Here is a 22,275-nt window from a genome sequence, read left to right as displayed (position 1 = left end):
GAGTCCTCTAAAACTAATAACCATTTTAATGCTACCTGAACACTTTGAATCTCTTGCTATACAGATAACACTTGAAGTATGTGACACGGTATTTCAAATTCGATATTTCCCGTCCCATAGTTGATTAATTATTCTCATTCGAATCGAATGCCTTGACGGACAGGCTACTTGGTGCACTTTACCGTGCCCTTTTTGGCTTTGAACACACCCTATGGTTTGGCTGGAATCACCACAAGACAGGATAATATCCTTCTCGTAAGCTAGGAATACCAATACAGGGCTAGTTGTTAGTGCCTTCTTCAGCTTCTCAAATGTAGCTTGACATTCAGCCATCCACTGGAACTTCACATCCTTCTTGAACAGTTTTGTTAACGGTCTTGCAATGCATGCAAATCTCGTCACAAAAATTCTGTAGTAGTCAGCAAATCCTAAAAACAAGTGTTAACTCCTCAGTTGTCTACTGTGGTGGGAATCTATACATACCATTTATTAGACTCATATTGGTTTTGACACTGTCCTGGCTAATCACATGTAGTAGGTAGTCAAGTTCGGTTAACACAAGATGGCATTCAACATCAGGCATGTGGAATGCAACATCTTAAAAAAACTCTTTCAATCGTTGTGCATGCTCCTTCATATCATTCGAAACTACAAAAATGTCATCCAAGTACACCATACACTGACTTCTTAACTCTCCATCTAGTAATCGTTGAAATGTGGTAATATGGCCAGTCTGCTTTCTAAACCAAATGGTATTCACTGATGATAGTAATTACCACAAAAGGCTGTAAACGTAGTCCTAGGTCAGTCTCCTGTATCTACTTCCATTTAATGGTAACCACACTTCAGATATGTCACGTAAAAATATTTGCACTGGCCCCAGGCTGTCAAGGGCCTCTGTAACATTTGGTTCTGGATATGCCTATGTAAACATTCTAGCACTCAAAAAGCGATAATCACAATACAACTTATACTTTGTTGTACCATCTGATGGATTTGTGTGTACAACAATGACCGGTGCCTCCCCGAGCGCTATAACTTTTTTCTATTACGCCATTATTCAGTTTTTGATTAATAAACACATCCATTAATAGCCATAAATGACGAGATCTTCCATATGGTTTCCAGTACAGAGGTGATTTGTCCCCAGTCTAAATCCCGTGCTGTTTATCCCCACCGATGTGTAGAAGATGTATTCAACAGTCCTCCATACAAAACATCATTATGTATCTTATTCATTATCATCCACCAATGGCTCTACAATACACAAGATATTAGTCAGTAGGTCAGTAGGTCCGAAAAAATTTCTGTGTACCCTGTGGCACTTTATCATGGGAATCAAATATCAAATACTTTGGCCGCATTTTAGTTGGTTTGACCCTCATTACGGAAAAATATTGCAATAGTGTGCCATTGGCAGCAGTAATTCCCAGCCGAAACAATATTCGACAGAGTGCAATGTGAAAGATCAATTTTTGCATGATATCTATTTAAGAAATCCAACCGCAGGATTGTGCAGTACCCTTCACCTACACGGGGAAAAACGTCCATACTCCTTCAGAATTGTTTTGCTTCAATGTAAAAACCTAGTATCACCAATCTTAACGATGCCGTATCTTGTTTCCTATACCACAAAACCTGTAATGTGGAGGCTTCAGTCTCGCCTTACCTGAGAGAGCCAGGTATGCCACACACACATGAGCCCCAATGTCTAACAATAACTTTCACCAATTAAGCACCACTCCACCTCTGCATATGTCTTCATAGCATTAGGACTTACTGGGAATTCTGTTCAGTGTATTTGGTGTCATTGTTGAAGTTAAACAACTGATTATTTCGTTCTTGCCCATTCCGCTTTTCATTTCTACTATCTTGTTTGCTGTGCCCCACCACTCCAAACTCATAATACTTTGGTTGACAGTGCTGCTTCTGAATGAATCTATAACACTTTACGTCCGTAGACGACTCTGATCCCCGTCGCCACATCCAACTTTTTCTAACTCGATGACAAGCCTTATGGTGGCGGCCGAGACCTGTCGGTTTTTTGTATGCTCCCTTCCCGACATATCGGATGGGAAATCTCTTAGAAAAGATTCAATGCTTTATGCTCTGCTTCCCTAAGAATTATTGTGTTTGCCTCGCCATTTTCCGCCAACTGATGCATCTGAGCAGTTATCTTCCCTATCCTATCCAGAAGACTTTCCACCAATTCATTCTACTTCTGAGTTTGAGACACTCCACACAGATGCTCACGAAAGAACCTCAGACTGTTCTGTTTCTTACAGCGCTTCGAAAGCCCTTCCTTAAGCTGCTGGAAATTATGTGTATTTTTCAAGTGATTGTGATACATGACATATGGCTTTGCTTCACTTATGAAGTGCAGTTTGGCTGCCTGCAATAGCCGTTTGTCTGCTCAGAGGCCCAGTCTTGCAGCTGCTTCTTTGTCGCCTATGAATGTCAACACATCCCGTCTTTACAGAAAAAGGGGTCATCAAACTGGCAGCAGTTGTATCTAATAAAGGCATGGCCACACTCGACAAAACTTTTCCTTGCATCATTTCAGATTCTTCCTTGTGAATCTGTGTGTTGTTTGCCTCTAGAGATTCTGTTTGATCAGCCAAAGCTTGAACCACCTCTTGCGAGGAGGTATCATGCGTATCTGACTCTGACGTTGTGGAAACTTTAATAATACAGTCACTCTCAACAGTAACACACTGCTCAAACTTTTCGTCTAATCATCCACCATTTTGACTCTACACTGCCTGGCAAAATGACCATAGGACCAGTAGGTGTGACACTTAACAGGCGCTGACTGTATACATGGTGTATTGTGACCTGACAGACTGCACTGCGTGTATCTCACTGGCCACAAGACATTGCTGTCTTCCTTAGATTTTCCTCAAAATTGAGAAAGATCGGCATGTCCCTCCATCTTCACAAACTACACCTGCAATTACCTCTGACAGTCAAATTTCTCCGACCATTCGCTTGCACATGAACAGGCGAGGGAGAAAATAATAACTCCACTCTCCACATTGCGTCATCGATGCTGCAGGCCGTAGCTGATTATGACAACCATGATCCGGCAGTTTATAGCAGCCAAGAACTTCTGAAACCACACATAGCGGCCAGGTGCGCAACCACTATGATGGAAGGTGTAGTTGGCTGTGTTAGGTCAGGCAGTTGACCTCCCAGGGCATGACTTGAACGGACTGCTGGCAGGTGGCAGGCAGCAGCCCATCATGGAATCAATGCTGGTTGAACCAGAAGTTTATTCCATATCAGTTAAAGCATATTAGGTGGAGTTGGAAAGGCTTCCATTGCATTTTTGACACAGGCGGGCACAGCCGGTGAAGAATGCCAGCGTCAGCAATAGCCTGCCAAAGGGAGGCAAGTTGTGTGTTCACTCGGGCAGTGGCGACCACTGGCTAGGTGCTGCTATCAACACGGCGGCATGTACGCTGACTCAGAAAGAGCACCAGATGGTGCTCAGCGGACAGACAGCGTGTGGGCTGAAGGAGCTGGCCTGCTCCTGTTGCTCATCACGATGTGAACCAGACTGGCGGGATCAAGCCACGACCCCCACCATGGATTATGACGGTGGTGTGTGCCCGCACTGGGTGATGGTGGACAGTGACAGTCTATGCTTATACAGTGCGATGTACAGTGATAGTGTATGCCCACTTAGGCGTTGAGAGCTGGGAAGGTAGGTGGCCCATACTCGAACCCACCGCCTACCTAGAGAATCAAGTGCCTCTCTCAAGATCTCCAGAATCCCTAGGCGAAGTATTTCATGCCAAATCTCATCTCTCTCTACAAGGACCGCACGATTCTCGCGTGCCATTGAAAAAGCTCTGCGAAATGCTGACAAATGATATTGTCGTTAACACAACTACTAATTTTTCACGTGGCAAAAATTTTACAACGTTCACCAACTGTTCAGCTCCCACATACGCAGTTCTCGATCCATTCTGTGTTACACTCCCACTCTTAAGTTTCCCACTTCTAGGAAACTGGCATCCTGACTTCCTCTCGTCTGATAATTTTTAAGATTACGCAATGAGCTGCCCTCTTACAACAGTTTAGACAGAAGGGCGCTCACCCCAAGTGGAGAGGTGAACTTCTACGAAGACAGAAAAGAACTGCAGAACGGACTGCAGCAGCCTTGATTCTCACGAGACACGAGACCTGTATCTGCGACTGACTTCCCAGTTCCCTGTGTTCTAAGGAAGCTACCTGTCGGCGAAAATCAAAGTTGTTTTGATATGCATTTCGACTGACTGGCACAACTTGTAAAACCCAAGATTGAGCACAAGGCAAGGTGCTCATCATGGTACATTATATGGCTTCGTTGCATATAGGGCGGGACCCGTGTTGTGCAGAGTGCACTATGAGAAAAATTGGCAGAAGGCTGAACAGTGGTTGGCCGTGGCGTTGTTCCTGCTGCGCGTGGACACTTCTGCCTATCCCTCTATTTCACTTCTGAAAGTCGAGCTGGAACTCCCACGGGGGCTTCTCCAGACTCCGAGTCAATTTCCTGGCCACATCTAAACTACAGAAAATAGCACATATAAACCTTTCACCAGAAGAAAGATGAAATTAATACAGGACTCGATGTCTTAACCCTTGCAATCACTGAGGTTACTAATTACCAGCACTAAATATTTATTAACTGACAGGCATAGAATGCAGTCTGTGATGAAGTTGAATTAGCTATAGATGCAGGATGAGGCTTGCCAGTCCACCAATGAAGTAACGCGTTTCAGTTTCAGAAAAGGAAATAAATAGAGTGAAAGTAGTCGTAAGAGGCTTTGGTAAGCTAAATAGTCTTTTAAGAACTGAAGTTCCAACGTACCGGAAAAAGTAAGTTTAAGTTCTGTGTGTATTGGCAGTTTTGATTTACGGCACTGCGATTAAACTTTTAATGCGAAAACTATTCGAAACCTCAGGGTTACTGAGTGAGAAATGGAGAGACGCGTTTTGGTAATTACTAGGAGAGAAAGGAAAACTGACAAACGGATCAAGAAGGAGACTAGAGTGAAATGCGTAATAACGCAGTCATAAAAATGAAATGTTTGATAATGACAGCAGGGAAGGAAGAAATGTACCGAAGCGAATGTATTATACGTAAACGAAGCAATTTAAAGCAAATGCCATACTACTGTGGCTATAATTAAATTAAAAGTGATAGTAAGTGGAACGAGCTGTCGTGGAGCAGTGTTTTTGCGTCCGACGAACCATAGAAATAATGAACGATTTGCAAGACACTATCTGATCAAAAATATCCGAGCACCTATGAGTGGATGTTTATTATAGGGTGTGCCAACTCTTCGTCTTTACGAAGGGTTGATCTCTGCTGGCGACGCTTTTAATGAAGTGCCTGAAAATCTCTGGAGGAATGGCAGACCGTTCTTCCTCAAGAGCCAAAACTAGAGAATGTAGTGATCTTGGACACTGGGGTCTGGAGTGATTTCTAGGTTCAAAATCATCCCAAAGCTGTTTCATTTGGTTCGAGTCAGATCGCTGGGAAAGCCAGTCCATTTGAGGGATGTTATTATTCACAAACTATTGCCTTATACATGATGTTTTATGACAGGGTGTACTGACATGCTGATACAATCAATTATCGTCTCCTAACTGTTCCTCTATCGTAAGCAGTAAACAATGTTGTAAACTTTGTTCATGCTCTTCCCCACTTAGAATTATCTTAAGTGCGTCGTAAATACGAAAAGCACCCGTCTACAAAACACCATTTCCTCCGTGCTTCGCTGTTGGCACTACGTATGATAGCAAATAACGTTCTCCAGATATTTGTCTAACTCAAGTCCTTCCATCGGATTTCCATAGGCTATTGTATTATTAATTATTACAGACCACTAGTTTTCAGTCATTCATTGTTCAATAGCGTCGTTCTTACACCACCTCAGGCGTCGCGTAACCCTGACTACAGAAATATGGGGCTTATGAGTAGCTGCTCGACAATTGTACTCTATTCCTTTTACCTCCCTACGCACAGTCATTGTGCTAGCTGAACCACTGGAGCACTCTTGAACTCAGGAGTGGTTCCTTCTACTGATTTCATGCAATTTTTTATAACTATCCCTCTGAATGTTCAACAGTCCCAGTCCGTCAGTACACGAGGACTTTCTTTTTCTATCCTACTTTGAGTAGGTAAAACACAATTTATGACAACTAGCACTGGTAGTAACGTAGAGACCGGCGGAATGAGACAGGCAGTTCCTGAGATAAAAAGAGTTCAGAAAGTGAACGGATAACCAAAGCAAGTCCACAGCGTAGCAAAGTCGTCTTTAGCGTATACAACAATCCAGTGAGCAATCCAAATCACAGACGTAAATCAGGCAAGGTGAGAGCTCTACTACTTAATGGCGCGTACCTAATGACCGCAGAGACTAGCGAGAGACTGGCTAGCAAGTGCCGGGCCGCGTTATTTAGCGGGAAAATTCGTCAGAGTGCAGCGCCACGTTACGTGCTTGCTGCGACTGCTGCGCCTCGCTTGGCGCAAGCTACGGTTGTCGTCCGTAGCCCGAGCATCTCTTGCGTGTTCTGCCTATCGATATTCGGGACAGGCGGGAATTCCGAAACACCTCTGGATACTAAATACCTAGTCTTGGTTCATCTTTGGCTGTTGCTTTGCGTTTTCTCTTCATTACCACATCACCAACAGTCGACTGGGGCAGCTTTAGAAGAAGGGTTTGAAGTGTCCTGACGGATTTGTTACTTGAGACACATACATTCAAAGTCACTCAGTTCACCTGGTCGACCCTTTCTGCTCTTACTTCTGTACTGGCAACACAGTATTCCGTATCTTTTTTTAAACTGGCAAGTTTGACTCTCACGATTTCTAGTGGTCAGTTTCGCATTACGTTGGGATGTTCGGATAGTTTTGGTCAGATAGTGTATAGTAAGAGGATTTTTTATGAATTCTACCTTTAAAAATTATTTAATTTCTTTTGTTTCAGACAGACGGCAGCGGTATCATAGTTTTCCGTGACGGATATTCACCGTTGAAGTAAGTAACAACTAATATTTAAAATTCTTTTCAATTTTAAACGAAAATTAGTCGACTACTCATCGCGAGTATAAAAGAATCTTATTCAGAGCAGTTCCCGGAAACTTTTCTGTATATTGACATTTAAAATCACTAAGAGATAAGAAATCCGGAAAAAAACTGTCAGAGTTGCAGACTTGTAATGTATCTGAGCTTTCTACACCGAAATAGTGCCAGAAATTTAAAAATTAGAAATAACACTCCTAATTGTCAAGAGTGGCGCAAGGACCTGTTCTAGAGATTTGCATTACTGCTCGTCATTTACCATTACGACTATGTGCACTGCGAATTTAAAACTGCATTTAAAGAAATATCACTAAGTATGGTTTGTAAATTGATAGGTACAGCCCGTAACTTGAACCTCGTAAAATAATTATAACTCAAAAGTCAAGAGAATGCATATATGAACTGCTTATCACCTTACTTCTAAGCATACCGGTACATAAAAATCAAAGAACCTCAAAATACCTTTATGCTGTCCCTCTGGGAAGAAAATGGTTTGCAGATCATACGATTTGTTGACAAATTTTCCAACTTTCTTTAAAAGATACGGCTACAAAAGCAGTCATGTGGCTAAGAATGTTGTATAACACATTCGCTACCCAAATTGCATGACTGTACCACTACTCTGAGACCCAATTACCTTAAATGGGTTAACATAAAAATTTTCACAAGACAAAGGGATATATGACTCATTACTTTGGATCAGTGAAATGATATGTATTTTTACAAAAAAATGTTTTGCTACTGTGAGTTCTCAGTCTTTTTATATTATCCATTAACGACTTTCAGAATTCCTTCTTACAGAACGGTGGTATTGAAAACCGTTCAAAAAGTACAGGGTGCTCATAACTAAAGTTTCATTTTCACAACGCTGTAGAAAGAGGGCCACTGCTCAGAATGACGACAAATTTGAGCAGAATATTATTGACGCAAGTAGAAACGTCATGAAAGATAATTAACGAAATTTTGTCCAATGGATGGCGCTATAAGCGTCAGAGTACGCACACCAACAGACGAGCGCGCACGGCTGTTCCTCAATTTGCTTCCAAGCCGCCCAATATGACTCTCCATGAAGGATCGCGCGCTGCTTGTAAGAAGAACGGTGGCTGTGCGCCAATAACCCTGCAGAATGTTTCGGCTCTCAAGTGTATGAAAAAGGTGTTGGGCCGATGCTTGCTAAGAGTATAGAGGAAAATGATTACAACATTTGAAAGGGTAGGTTCTTTTGAAGTGCAATGTCGCAGAGGGAGGAAAGTAGTTGATCCGATGTCTATCAAAGATGTGGCCAAAGCATTGCAGGAGCTGGTAAGGCGGGTGCCAGGTTGAGGTTCATTGAGAGAGTCCTTAGAAAATGTAGTCCCTCAACAAAGGAGGTGGCTTACAAATCACTCGTTCGACCTATACTTGAGTATTTCTCATCAGTGGGGGGATCCGTACCAGGTCGGGTTGACAGAGGAGATAGAGAAGATCCAAAGAAGAGCGGCGCGTTTCGTCATAGGGTTATTTGGTAAGCGTGATAGCGTTACGGAGATGTTTAGCAAACTCAAGTGGCAGACTCTGCAAGAGAGGCGCTCTGCATCGCGGTGTAGCTTGCTGTTCAGGTTTCGAGAGGGTGCGTTTCTGGATGAGGTATCGAATATATTGCTTCCCCCTACTTATACCTCCCGAGGAGATCACGAATGTAAAATTAGAGAGAGATTCGAGCGCGCACGGAGGCTTTCCGGCAGTCGTTCTTCCCGCGAACCATAAGCGACTGGAATAGGAAAGGGAGGTAACGACAGTGGCACGTAAAATGCCCTCCGCCACACACCGTTGAGTGGCTTGCGGAGTATAAATGTAGATGTAGATGTAGATGGTGTGCAAACGTCCAATGCGCAGGAAATTGCCAGAATGTTGGACATGCCTGCGAGCACGATGCATAAAATCCTACGAAACGTTCTGCATTGCCATCCATGCAAAACCACCCACGTTCAGGAGTTGCATCCTGTTGACCTGCCACCAAGACAAACGTCACTCTGCAATTTCTTGCTCGCATGGAAGTGGGCAATGATTGGCCATGGAACATTCAGTGGATAGACGAAGCCCATTTCCATCTCCAAGGACATGTCAGTACGCAGAACCGCAGAATGTGGGCAACACAAATCAACTGGTACCACTTCATTCTGCAAAGGTGACTGTGTGGTGGGGGTTGACGGTATCGTTTATCGTTGGGCCGTATTGTTTCGAGGAGATGAGTCCTGCAGGTGCTTTTATCTGTACCGTCACTGGTAAACGCTAAGAGAGTCTTTTGCGCACCAACGTATTTCCGACCCTCCAACAGCGTGAATGTGCGTGTAGGATCATTTTTATACGAGATGGCGCTCCTCCGCATATCGCACAGCCAGTGAAGCAGCTGCTGCAGAGGCATTTCGAAAATGCTAGGATTGTCAGCCGTCGTTTCCCTACAGCTTGACTGTCCAGATCATATGATCTTAATCCGTGTGTCTTCTAGCTATGGGGATATCTGTGTAGTTATCTGAAAAATGTTGTGTTCGGTGCTATGAACGAAGCTGAATTGAAGAAACACATCGCGCGTATTCTGAATGTGACCCCCGAGACACTCCGATATGTTGTGGAACATGTCTTGCTCCAGTCTCACGACAATGAGAAACCGATGCTATTTTTCTTTTTATGCGGCTCCAGGGCAAATAAAAACCGATTTTTCCCATCCGATGTTATACGACCTTGCTGTGGAGGATGAGCTTTCCTAACTAACAGTGCCACAACTGTTGGCTGCCGAACTTGGGCAGTCATGCACATTGCACAGTACAGATGGTGTAATGGGCAACTCAAACCATAGCCGTCGTAAGTGATTCATCTATCATTTCTAGGCGACCCAATTTACGATAAGATGCTTACAACGCCATCTACTGCTAAAACTTTCGATCAAGTTGTTTGTTCCACGTCGTTTTCCCTTGCATGAATTATATGAAGTTCAAATGTGACGTCATTCTGAGTAGTGGTTCTCTTCCTACCGCATTTTGGAAGTGTAACTGGAATTATGAATGCCCTGGATATTTAATTATCCTGTTTCCGAAATAGTTTCTAACTATTTTTTTTTTTACTATTCTTGAGAACATTGACACATGTAGGTGCAAACTGGTCTTGAGTGTTTTGGTTAACAAATGGCAGTACTAGTATTCAACGATATCTGTGTGAATTTCGATCTGGATTTGTTACTTGGAGATGCAGGGAAAGGAAATTTATGCCGTGATGTTAACGGCATAGGAGGAAGCCACATTCAGTATATCACCTTCGTCTTATTCTATAAAAACTGCAGAGTAAATATCATTGAAAATCTGTCATCGTATGTGTGTGTGTGTGTGTGTGTGTGTGTGTGTGTGTGTGTGTGTGTGTGTTGTGTGTGAGACAGAGACAGACAGACAGACAGAGAGGGATATGAAATGAAATTCACGTTCAAAACGTGCCCTACTACATCGAAGTTGAACAACCGGTCTTGCGGATAGAGGAGAGGAGCCTCAGAAGTGAAAAGTATCAACAAAGGGATCGATACGATGCAATGATGCATGCATGTCTGAAGGAGCTTTCATCGTACTTCTAAGCAACACAGCCACTAAAATATCGTGCTTATCAGCCGACACCGAGCGAGCGACTTTCAATTGAATTGTCTTCCCTGTACATCAATACCCATAATGAATGTTCGAATGTAAGTTGTAGACATGGTTGATGGCAGATGGGAGTTTGGGTCTGGCCGTAATTCGTGCTCGGATAACCTAATGGTAAGGCGACCGCTCGCGATTAGCGGGAAAATCGGGTTTGAGTCCCGGTCCAGCAAACATTTTCACTGTCGCCATTCCGTTATACAGTTGATGGTTGTCCATCTTCGCAACTGCGAATACATTTCATGTAGTGCAAAGCGAAGGCGTCACGAACCGTTGCTGTTTCCATTAAACTGTAACTAACGTGAATAAGAAACGCTCAAAAACTGTTCAAAAGTGTTTGAAATCTTATGGGACTTAACTGCTAAGGTTATCAGTCCCTAAGCTTACACACTATTTAACCTAAATTATCCTAAGGACAAACACACACACCCATGCCCGAGGGAGGGCTCGAACCTCCGCCGGGACCAGCCGCACAGCCCATGACTGCAGCGCCTGAGTCCGCAGCTCGTGGTCGTGCGGTAGCGCACTCGCTTCCCACGCCCGGGTTCCCGGGTTCGATTCCCGGCGGGGTCAGGGTTTTTTCTGCCTCGTGATGACTGGGTGTTGTGTGATGTCCTTAGGTTAGTTAGGTTTAAGGGGACTGATGATCTCAGAAGTTAAGTCCCATAGTGCTCAGAGCCATTTGAACCATTTTTTGCATTAATGAACAACTGACATCTGCGTGTTAATTATTGTCTAACACGCCCAAAACAACCAGGGGTCTCATCTATAATGGCTGCGGCATCAGCCGAACGGGCAAGGAGTTCTTCTTGCATGTCTGTGGGTGTCTCGTCCACCAAACGCTTCATCTCTCTCCACAAAAAGAAATCCGTATGAGGGCAACAACATCTCTAAAACAATATAAAACGTTCGTCAAGGAAAAGGCGTCACAGTAAGAGAATTCCTGTGACATTGTGAATGGGGTATACTCTGCCGTTGAAAGTTACAGCTGACCGTAAAAGAGGATTGTTTGACCGATGGTTGCAGTGGAGCAAGCCAGAAGGGATATTCTTTTACGATTTTGCAGTAAAAGAAGCTATGCGTGGAGCTCATATGTTCCAGGGATGGGTCGTGCTGTCAGCTGTGGGAGGTCAGCGAGATGTGGCTGGTAACTGCGGCGGCCTTATCGCCACGGGCTGTCGTGTCAGCTATCAGCTGGGCTCCGCATTTATTTTAAGCAAATGACCGGACGCTGTAATCGCTGCGGGCTTACTCACAGCGCGGCCACTTTGCCACAGGTTGATCTAGGTAGCCACGGGATTTCCACCGTCCGAGTGTACACTCAATTTGTTGCAAGATTTATGACGCAGACCAAAGGAACTATTCTTTTTGCATCTCATTTATTCTTGTGTAATTATTCGTGTAATGTAACTACAAAATACCGTTCCTTTTCGCTCAAACGCCACAAGCGGCGGGGAAAGAATACAAAAAATGTATCAACCCGTTGCCTGTTTTTGGAGGAATTTCACGAAACTGTTGCAGTATTTTTAATTGTTTGTGCTTCTTGGGATCATTCTAATGATCAGCTGCTTTTGCATTCGCATCGAAGTCCTGGATTTTGAAACGCCTCCAAAAAGTAGCTCAACTCACGTAACATTAGTACGGAGAACAGGCTACATTCAGAATTCTACAGCAATGGCATTTTTCGAGTAAATCTAAATGTGTATCGGAAGGCTAGCCTAATTGTAAATATGAATGACGTATTGGTGGAGGTAGGCAACGAAAAAAGTACACCGAGTTAGATACTGAAGGTACACGTGAAATAATTTGGGCAGGACTCAGTATCGAAGATCCTTGTGTCGACCACCAGAATCGCCCCATCCCCTTTCCCATCCTCTCCCAAATGAAACGGACAGTTTCAGGGAAACTGTCGTCTAGCTGATACGTACGTTCTTCAATCATACTGCCCTCAATGGACGAGTTTTTGGTCATCCAACAATTAACTAGGCAAATCACAGTTTTGATAGTGGTGGATGTGACAACACATATATACTATATATACTATATGCTTCTTCTGAAAATTCTGTTGCACAGATAGTTCGGAAATCCTCTCACAACGGAATTATGTAAGACCTAATGGCAGCAAGTATACCTGACGCCTTCGAGGACGTCCACAATAGACTGCTCCAGTGAGCATCAGACAGCTGTAGCAACAGTGACTACTAAAGTTCAAAAGGCGACTAAAACAAGTACAAAGATTTATATGTTCAGCAAACTAGATAAAGTGATATTAGTGCCATATCTAAACGAAGGAATAAACACATTTAGCTCTGGACAGGAACATGTAGAGGAACTGTGGCTCCAGTTTAGAGTAATACCGCAATTGCCAATGCAAAGGACAGGTATGCAGGGTGTCCCTCCTAAGAGTCATCAGACGCATTTTCTCTGTCGTTCTGGCAACTATTTGGAATTTCGTTTTCATAGTAGCTGGAGCCAGTCCAAACAAATACTGCTCGTCACGTTCTTCATGCGACGCCAAGTGCCGACGAAAAGCGTCGGTTCGTTGCCCGTTACTAATAAAAACGTTTTTAAAGCGGAATTTTAGTTGTTAGTTCGATAGAGATGTGCCAAATTATTCTAGTGTGATATTCGCTTTATCGATATGTATTAACAGGGGCAGAAAATAGGAAGAACAGCGAGTACCCCAGCAACGACAGCACCGTACTGGCGCTGACTGCTACCATTATGCAACATAGCTGCTCAATCGTTGCTGGAACACTGGTTCTTCTTCGTGTCTTACATCCCCTGTTAATACCTATCGATGAAACAAATATCGTACTAGATTAATTTGGGACCGCTCAATCGAACAGTTACGTAAAACTGAGCTTTAAAAGTCGTTTTGTTTCCAACGGGAAACAAAGCGACGTTTTGCATCGATAATGTGCTTCGAACCGAAGCCGCGATGAGCAGCATTTCTTTGGGCTGACTCCAGCTGCACATTTCAAAAACGAAACTGCAAATATTTGCCGAAAAATCAGAGAAAATACTCCTGAAAACTCATAGAAGAGACGCCCGGTATATCTAGTACAACACTTTATGATGGCCAGAACCTTCCAGGGTATACAATCGTTCCAAAGAAATTTCTAAAGTAACAGCGAGTACTGAACAATAGATATAAACCAAATCGAAGTGTTTTAGGGACATAATTTCTGAATGAAATGCGTTTGGTTCTCAAAAGATCTACGAGTGAAGCTGTTAATGACTAGAGTAGAAGAATTTTTTTTTTCAAAAGACCTCTACCAAAACTCGAAGAAAGTTTGATCGTATGTACAGGCTGGCAGTGTCACCGAATTTAGTATCCAGCCACTCCTGGATGCCACAGGAACTGAAAATGAAGTTAAAAAAAAATCAAATGTAATGGTGAACTCCGTTTTGAAATGTTTTTTTGCAGACGAAGATACGGAAGTACTGTCTCAGATTAGTTCTCTGTTCCCTGCCAAGATGAGTGACCCAGATACTGGTGTCACTAGTGTTGAGAAACAATTGAAATCGCTAAAATTAAACAAGGTTCCAGGAACTGATGAAATCAATGACAAATACTGCACAGTATTTGCAGATGAATTAGCCCATTTTAATAATAATAATAAACCATATATCACCCGTATAACCATACTCGGTTGCAGGAAAATACAAGTTTCAGGAATCTACAAGAAGAGTAACAAGAATGATACACAAAACCACGTACGACGTCACTGACATCCATCTTTTGTAGGATCTTACAACATATTCTGAGCTCAAACGTAAATCGGTATATCAAGTAGAATGCCCTCTTCCCTGCTAACCATTACCGATTCCGAAAGCATCGGACAACTCGCGCTTTCCTCACGTGACATGCTGAAAGGACTGCATCAGGCATTCAGATAGATGCAGTATGTCTTGTCTTCGGAGCAGCATCTGACTTAGTACCACACAGACGTTTAATAAAACTGCAGTCGTATGAGTTATCAAACGAAACAAGTGACTGGATTGAGAATTTCTTGGTAGGATAAACGCTATACGTTATTTTGGATGTTGATTCATCGACTGATGTGGAAGCTACTTCAAGCGCGACTCAGCGAATTGTATTCTAACCCTTGGCTGTCCGCATTGTACATTAGTGAACTGGCAGACAATATCAACAGTAACCTCAGACTTTCTGCAGATAATACTTTTGTCTATAATGCAGTATCAGCTGAAAAATGCTGTACAAATACCCAAGCAGATCTTGAAAAAATTTTAAAGTGATTCAAAAATTGGCAACTGGCTCTACATGTTGAGAAAAATGAAACTGTACACTTCAGAAAACATAGAGAAATACTATCCTATGTTTACAATACCAAGAGCCACAACTGAAATCGGTCAGCACACAGATACACCTGAGTGCCATAATACCTGGAGATACAAAACTGAATGATCACACAGCTTTTATCAGAGGTAAGGACGGGGCAGACTTCGGTTTATTGGTAGGGTACTGGGAAAAATAAACCTAAAAGTCGGATAGTGTGTGATTACCAGATCAGTGATCGCTCACAGGGAGACTTCACGACAGTCGGATTCTTGTAATCACTCATTCAAAGCAGTGGGATGCAGCTATCTGAGATTCTCAAGAAAATCAACTCTGAAGTTTTCTGACTATGTTTAATACGCTAAAATACGTGTTTCGATAATCAGCATGGCTAGGTGGAAGTGTGCTCGCTTAGAATGTGGGTTGGGGGGGGGGGGGGGGCTGGGGGCAAACGATACAAACCGCCGTTTGGGGGGCCAAGCTGAGAGGGACGCCAGATGATCCACGACTGTAAGATTTCCATACACGACATATCACAATCAGTAGCGGATTTTGGGGTGCCAAGATGAAGGGAGCGCCCAAGTGCAAGATTTGGATACAGCGCGTTTCACAATTAGTTGCGAAACCTGACACGGATGAAAATGTACGAGAGAATGGGAAAGAAGGAGATACGCAAATGATAAGTCACTTGTGTGAAAAAATGTTGCCGAACTAGCCTTGGTGGGGGAAGGGGGGGGGAGGGAGGTACCTGGTGAAGTGATATTTAGAAACAAAAATACATGTTCTACGAGCATTTCCGGGAAGCTGGAACATATAGTCGGAACATATAGTCGGTAGCGCTCGAGACTGGTAAACGCTATATCGAGTTTAGTTTAGGACATACATTTTCTTTGTGTCTTTCCGTTTGTTTCGAATACCTTAGCCATTTAAAAATATACTATGTGTCAAATATACTATGTGATCAAATATACTATGTGATCAGGGGGTATCCGGACACCTGGCTGGAAATCACTTACAAGTTCGTAGCACTCTCCATAGGTAATGCTGGAGTTCTATGTGGTGTTGCCCACCCTTACCGTTGATGACAGCTTCCACTCTCGCAGGCATACGTTCAATCAGGTGCTGGAAGTTTTCTTGTGGAATAGCAGCCTATTCTTCACGGAGTGCTGCACTGAGGAGATAAATAGATGTCGATCGGAGAGCCCTTGCACGAAGTCAGCGTTCCAAAACATCCCAAAGGATTCAGATCAGGACTCTGTGCAGGCCAGTCGATTACAGGCATGCTATTGTCGTATAATCACTGCGCCACAGGCTGTGCGTTATGAACAGGTGTTCGATCGTGTTGAAAGATGCAATCGCTGTTCAACAGTGGGAAGCAAGAAGGTGCTTAAAAAATCAATGTAGGCCTGTGCTGTAATAGCGCTACGCAAAACAACAAGGGGTGCAAGCCCCCTCCATGAAAAACACGACCATCCCATAACACCACTGCTTCCGAATTTTACTGTTTGCACTTCACACGCTGGCAGATGTCGTTCACCGAACATTCGCCATACCGACACCTTGCCATCGGATCGCCACATTGTGTACCGAGATTCGTTACTCCACACAACGTTTTTCCACTGTTCAATCGTCCAATATTTACGCTCCTTACACCAAGCGAGGCGTCATTTGGCATTCACCGTCATGATGTGAGGCTCATGGACAGCCGCATGACCATGAAATCCAAGTTTTCTCACCTCCCGCCTAACTGTCAAAGTACTTGCAGTGGACCCTGATGCAGTTTGGAATTCCTGCGTGATGGTCTATTACACATTACGACCCTCTTCAACTGTGGGCTGGCGCGGGTAGCTGTGCGGTCTCGGGCGTCTTGTCACGGTTCGCGCGGTTCCCCCCGTCGGAGGTTCGAGTCCTCCCTCGGGCATGGGTGTGTGGGTGTTGTCCTTAGCATTAGCTACTTTAAGTTAGATTAAGTAGTACGTAAGCCTAGGGACCAATGACCTCAGCAGTTTGGTCCACAGTCCTTACAACAAACAAAAACAAAGAAACTGTCGGCGGCTTCTGTCAGTCAACAGACGAGGTCGGCCTGTACGCTTTTGTGCTGTACGTGTACTTCACTGTCACATCGGAAACAGTGAACCTAGGGATGCTTAGGAGTGTGGAAATCTCGCTTACAGACCGCATGACACAAGTGACAGCCAATCACCTGACCACGTTCGAAGTCCGTGAGTTCCGCGGAGTGCCCCATTCTGCTCTCTCACGGTGGCTGATGAGACTAATGAAGTCGCTGATATAGAGTACCTGGCAGTAGGTGGCAGCACAATGAAAAACGTATGTTTTTAGGGTGTCCGGATAGCTTAGATCACATAGTCTATAGTGCGGTCAGATACAGGCCGAAAAGCTTGTACCGCTATTGGAGGATGGGCTGTACTGAGAAATAAGTGTGACGAAAAAATTCGTTACGTTGGGCCGTTTCTGAGTTAATTAGCACTGAAGTTAGACAATCAGGCCATTGCGCAAGCAAAATCAAGCGGGCCGCTGGAGACGGCGTGCTAAATGGATACTTCGTTTGTTTCCTAAGACCAAACAATCGAAATGTTGGACATAGTACCGTAGGCAGGATCGAACCCTAATTAAAGTCAGTGCAGTCTCGTGCATTATCACCTGCTGGCTATGCTGTTAGAACAAGTGACACTGAGCGTATATGGCGGGCCATTTGAATTTACCGTGCGCAACGGCCTGATTGGCATCTTCAGTGCTAATTAACTCGTGAACGGGGCAACGCATCATACTTTTTTTTTTCTTCGAAAAATCATTCCTCAGCACAGTGTACCCTGTAACACCACCACAAGCTTTCATACTGTTCCTGATCACCCTGTATATACTAATTAACACATTTAATAGTCATTTCAATACAGAAAACGTTTTCTTATTTGTAATTACAAACAGCACATATAATTCAGTTTTAAATGCCGACATAAGTTCTTTTCAGGGATCTCTTATGAAAGATTGTTAATCAGAATTGTCTGAATTAAAATAAATTACAAATCAATTTTTTTCATATCTTTCTGTATTTGACGCTTCACGAAAATATTTGAAGAGCATGCATCATTGATTAGTAATTTTACTCCACTTGGACCCGAACCCACGCAACTCACGCCCCAGGCGAACACACTACCACAAAGAAACGCTGTTTGTCGAGAGAAAACGACCATCCTCAGCGTATAAAATGTCGTTGACAAACTTCAAAGTCGACGTTTTTGAGAATTTTTTAGAGTTACATCGAACAGCTTTCGTTGACTGATATTTGAGTTACGAGTTTCACTTACCATAAATTTAAAAAAATAATACAGAACCCCAGTTGCCGTGTGGTCTCCTTGCCAGGGAGTCAGTTAGTACCCTCAAGTTTCCAACGGTATCTGGCCGGAGCTATTTAAGGTGGAGACGTACACGTTATTGTAAGAATATTGCGGCGAGCTGTGCTGAATGCAGTGTGGCGTGGCTTGGAGCTAGTGTCACTGGTTGGCAGTTAAACCATGCAACTGATTGTCATTCAGTATTTCTCAGTTCTGTAAGGTTCTCGCAATATCATATATTTTAATGGCTTTATATACTGGAATATTTTATGTTCCTAGAAATAGATGCTCTCCCCGTCCAGGAGTTCAGTTTAGTTCTGGCTGTACGTTGGTGTTAGTAACAAATATGTCTTCAAAAACAAATGTTGTACTTTATTGACGACACTGCTTTCGTATGTGGGCTTGATTCTGGTTAAGACGTGCCAATATTAAGAGTGTATAATTAATGCACGAAAGAGAACGCTAACTATAGCGGCCAAACCGCACGAAACAGCACGGGTTCCGTGAGCACAACAGACTATGTCTAGCCGATGAATTGCTGTCTGTGGGACATACAGAACTTAGTGCTGACACGTTAATCTGCCACAGCAAAGACCTATACAGCTTAAGGACCACTGCGCGTAAAACGAGGTATAATAACCCATATTTAATGTCGGCATTTGAGTGACTAAACCATTAATCGCCTTGTTTTGCTCTTCACACTTGTTCTGCCGGGGTCTCAGAAGGGTCGACTCGACAGTCCTGCAGATGTGCAATAGACACACAGCGTGGCAGCGGAGCTGATATTGAAATAGCGGAGGGTTTAAGGCTTTAAGCGGAGGGGGGCTGGGGACTGTGGCTGGCTTCTGACCTCCGCAGAGTGGCGAGAACTTGGGGCAGTGTGAGGAGCCTGATGAGTTATTGATTGTCACAACTTAGGCCGGTGACGCGACGCGCTACGCCACGCCGCCATGCGCATACCCGCCTCTTAGGTCTGTAGCAGTCAGCCACACACGTTGTGACCGAAATCACGAGGGAATCCCCATTTCTCAGAATGTGATACGTCAGCCTCCACCAGTACCATAAAACAACACACACACACACACACACACACACACACACTCACAGAGAGAGATATAGATAGAGAGAGGGAAAGAGAGAGAGGTGGGGGGGAGGGGAGGAGGTTTCAGGGGGAGAGACAGAGATGCCCGCTTCGGAGGAAGTGGGACTGGTTTATTTTGACAGATTTGCCTTAGTTGATTTCGTAATAAAGCACTTGAATGCGGTGGCATGCTGCATTTCTGAAGTGTGCAAGATTCTGCATTCGAGAAGGTAAAACATTTTTCTTTTTCTGAAAATAAAGAGGAAATCGTGCGTATTAAAAACCGAACAGCGTACACCCGTATACCGTCCAATATGAATTCTGTCAAAGCGTGTAAAAATTCAAGAGGGGATACGAAATGCTCGGCAGGATATTTTGTGGTAGGAAATATGCGAAGTCGATTTAAGAATATGTCGTAGCTGTGTCTGTTATCGAGAGATGTGACATTTTGATTAACGCACTAGACTCGAATTAAGGTTCAAAATGGCTCAGAGCCCTACGGGACGTAACATCTGAGGTCATCAGTCCCCTAGAACTTAGAACTACTTAAACCTAACTAACCTAAGGACATCACACACATCCATGCCCGAAGCAGGATTCGAACCTGCGACCGTAGCAGTCGCGCGGTTTCAGACTGTAGCGTCGGCCACCCCGGCTGGCAACAGGAGGATTCCAGATTTCTAGATCTCCAGAAAGCATTTGAAACGGTGCTCTATTGCATGGTGTTCACGAAGGTACGGGCATACTGAATAAGTTCACAAATGTGCGGGTGGCTTGAAGACTTCGTAAATAATAGAACCCAGTCTGTTGTCCTCACGGCGAGTGTTCATCAGACACAAGGGTATCGTCAGGAGTGCCCCAGGGAAGTGTTATAGGACCGCTGTTGTTCTCTATATACCTAAATGATTTGGCGGACGGAGTAAGCAGCAGTCTGCCGTTGTTTTCTTTGGTGTGCGGTACAGTGTCAAACTTGAATGACTAGGAAGATACAAGACGACTTGGATAAAACTTTTAGTTGGTGTGATGTATGGCACCTATCCCTAAATGTGGAAAAATGTAAGTTAATACGGATGAGTAGCAAGATTAAACCTGTAATGTTGGGTACAGAATTACTAGTTTCCTGCTTGACACAGGCAAGTCGTTTAAATATCTGGGGCCGGCCGTTGTGGCCTAGCGGTTCTAGGCGCTTCAGTCTGGAACCGCGCGACCGCTACGGTCGAATCATGCCTCGGGCATGGATGTGTGTGATGTCCTTAGGTTAGTTAGGTTTAAGTAGTTCTAAGTTCTAGGGGACTGATGACCTCAGAAGTTAAGTAGCATAGTGCTCAGAGCCATTTGAACCATTTTTAAATATCTGGGCGCTACGTTGCAAAGCGATATGAGATGGAACGGGCGTGTGGGAACTGCAGTAGAGAAGGCGAATGGTCGACGTCGATTTATTGGGAGGATTTTAGGAAAAAATGGTTCAACTGTAAAGGAGAACGCATACAGGGCGCTGGTGCGATCTATTCTTGAGTACTGCTCGAGTGTTTGGAATCCATACCAAATCGGACTGAAGGAAGATCCGAAGCCATTCAGAGACGGGCTGCTAGATTTGCTGTCAAAAATTGCTCTGAGAACTATGGGACTTTAACAGCTGTGGTCATCAGTCCCCTATAACTTAGAACTACTTAAACCTAACTAAACTAAGGACATCACACACATCCATGCCCGAGGCAGGATTCGAACCTGCGACCGTAGCAGTCGCGCGGTTCCGGACTGCGCGCCTAGAACCGCGAGACCACCGCGGCCGGCTTTGCTATCGGTAGATTCGAACAACACGTGTTATGGGGATGCTTCGGGAGCTCAAATGGGAATCACTGGAGGGAAGGCGACGTTCTTTTCGAGAAACATTAGGGCTCATACGGAGACGTATAGACAGTCGTTTTCTCATCGATCTATTTGCGGGTAGAACAGGAAAGGAAATGAATAGCAGTGGTACAATGCACCCACCATCAGGAACCGTACTGTGGCTTGCGGAGTATCCGATGACTGAATACCAAGTCCGTTGAATTTTGGTCACGATAACCACCAGACGTCTAATTTCCTGTGTGCTGCATGGAAGGAGACCCTATACGCCCATATTGCTCATGCTGACTCCACAATACGCAGATTCTTAAGCTTAAAAGTTCTCCGTCTCGATAGTTTCGCAGTCAGCGCGACGGGTTTGTACCCAAAGGCGCCCGGGTCTGATTTGGGGACTGGGCGTTCTGCTGTTCAAATGGTTCAAATGGTCCTGAGCACTATGGGACTTAACATCTATGGTCATCAGTCCCCTAGAACTCAGAACTACTTAAACCTAACTAACCTAAGGACAGCACACAACACCCAGTCATCACGAGGCAGAGAAAATCCCTGACCCCGCCGGTAATCGAACCCGGGAACCCGGGCGTGGGAAGCGAGAACGCTACCGCACGACCACGAGCTGTGGACCGTTCTGCTGTTATTACGCTCGTATCGTCAGAAACGACATTCCACTGCTGTGGTGCTTATAACCTCGAACTGTCAAAACAGTGTTACTCCTTTAGTTTTACACCAACGAAAATCGGTAACACTCCAAAATTTGTGAATAACTGCCTAAAGTACTCAAATTGGTCTTACCGGAGTTCCGAGCTCCTTAGAAAACTGCCAGAAACGGTGTTTCGAAATATATCCGACACGGAAAAAGAGCTAGTCTGCTACATTAATGAAATCGACAGTAGCCTTTACGGATATTTTTGACTTTAGTTAAATTTAATTGCAAAATTTGTACGTTATGATTCCCA

The 22,275-nt window shown here is 44.1% G+C and overlaps 1 protein-coding gene across 5 annotated transcripts in view; it reads left to right on the top strand.

Annotated features, from left to right (window-relative positions):
* The window catches only part of LOC126470158 (protein O-linked-mannose beta-1,2-N-acetylglucosaminyltransferase 1-like), a 2,280,325-nt gene that overhangs the window by 503,460 nt on the left and 1,754,590 nt on the right, over positions 1 to 22,275 (top strand). For all 5 annotated transcript variants that reach the window (XM_050097778.1, XM_050097779.1, XM_050097777.1 and 2 more), the window contains one exon: positions 6,981 to 7,030. The gene's annotated coding sequence lies outside the window, so the exon portion shown is untranslated. The remainder of the gene's footprint in view (positions 1 to 6,980; positions 7,031 to 22,275) is intronic.

Source organism: Schistocerca serialis, chromosome 3 (assembly GCF_023864345.2).
Source record: "Schistocerca serialis cubense isolate TAMUIC-IGC-003099 chromosome 3, iqSchSeri2.2, whole genome shotgun sequence".
Classification (NCBI taxonomy): Eukaryota; Metazoa; Arthropoda; class Insecta; order Orthoptera; family Acrididae; genus Schistocerca; species Schistocerca serialis.
Note: the sequence above shows the minus strand (reverse complement) of the source record. Positions and strands in the feature narration are given on the sequence as shown.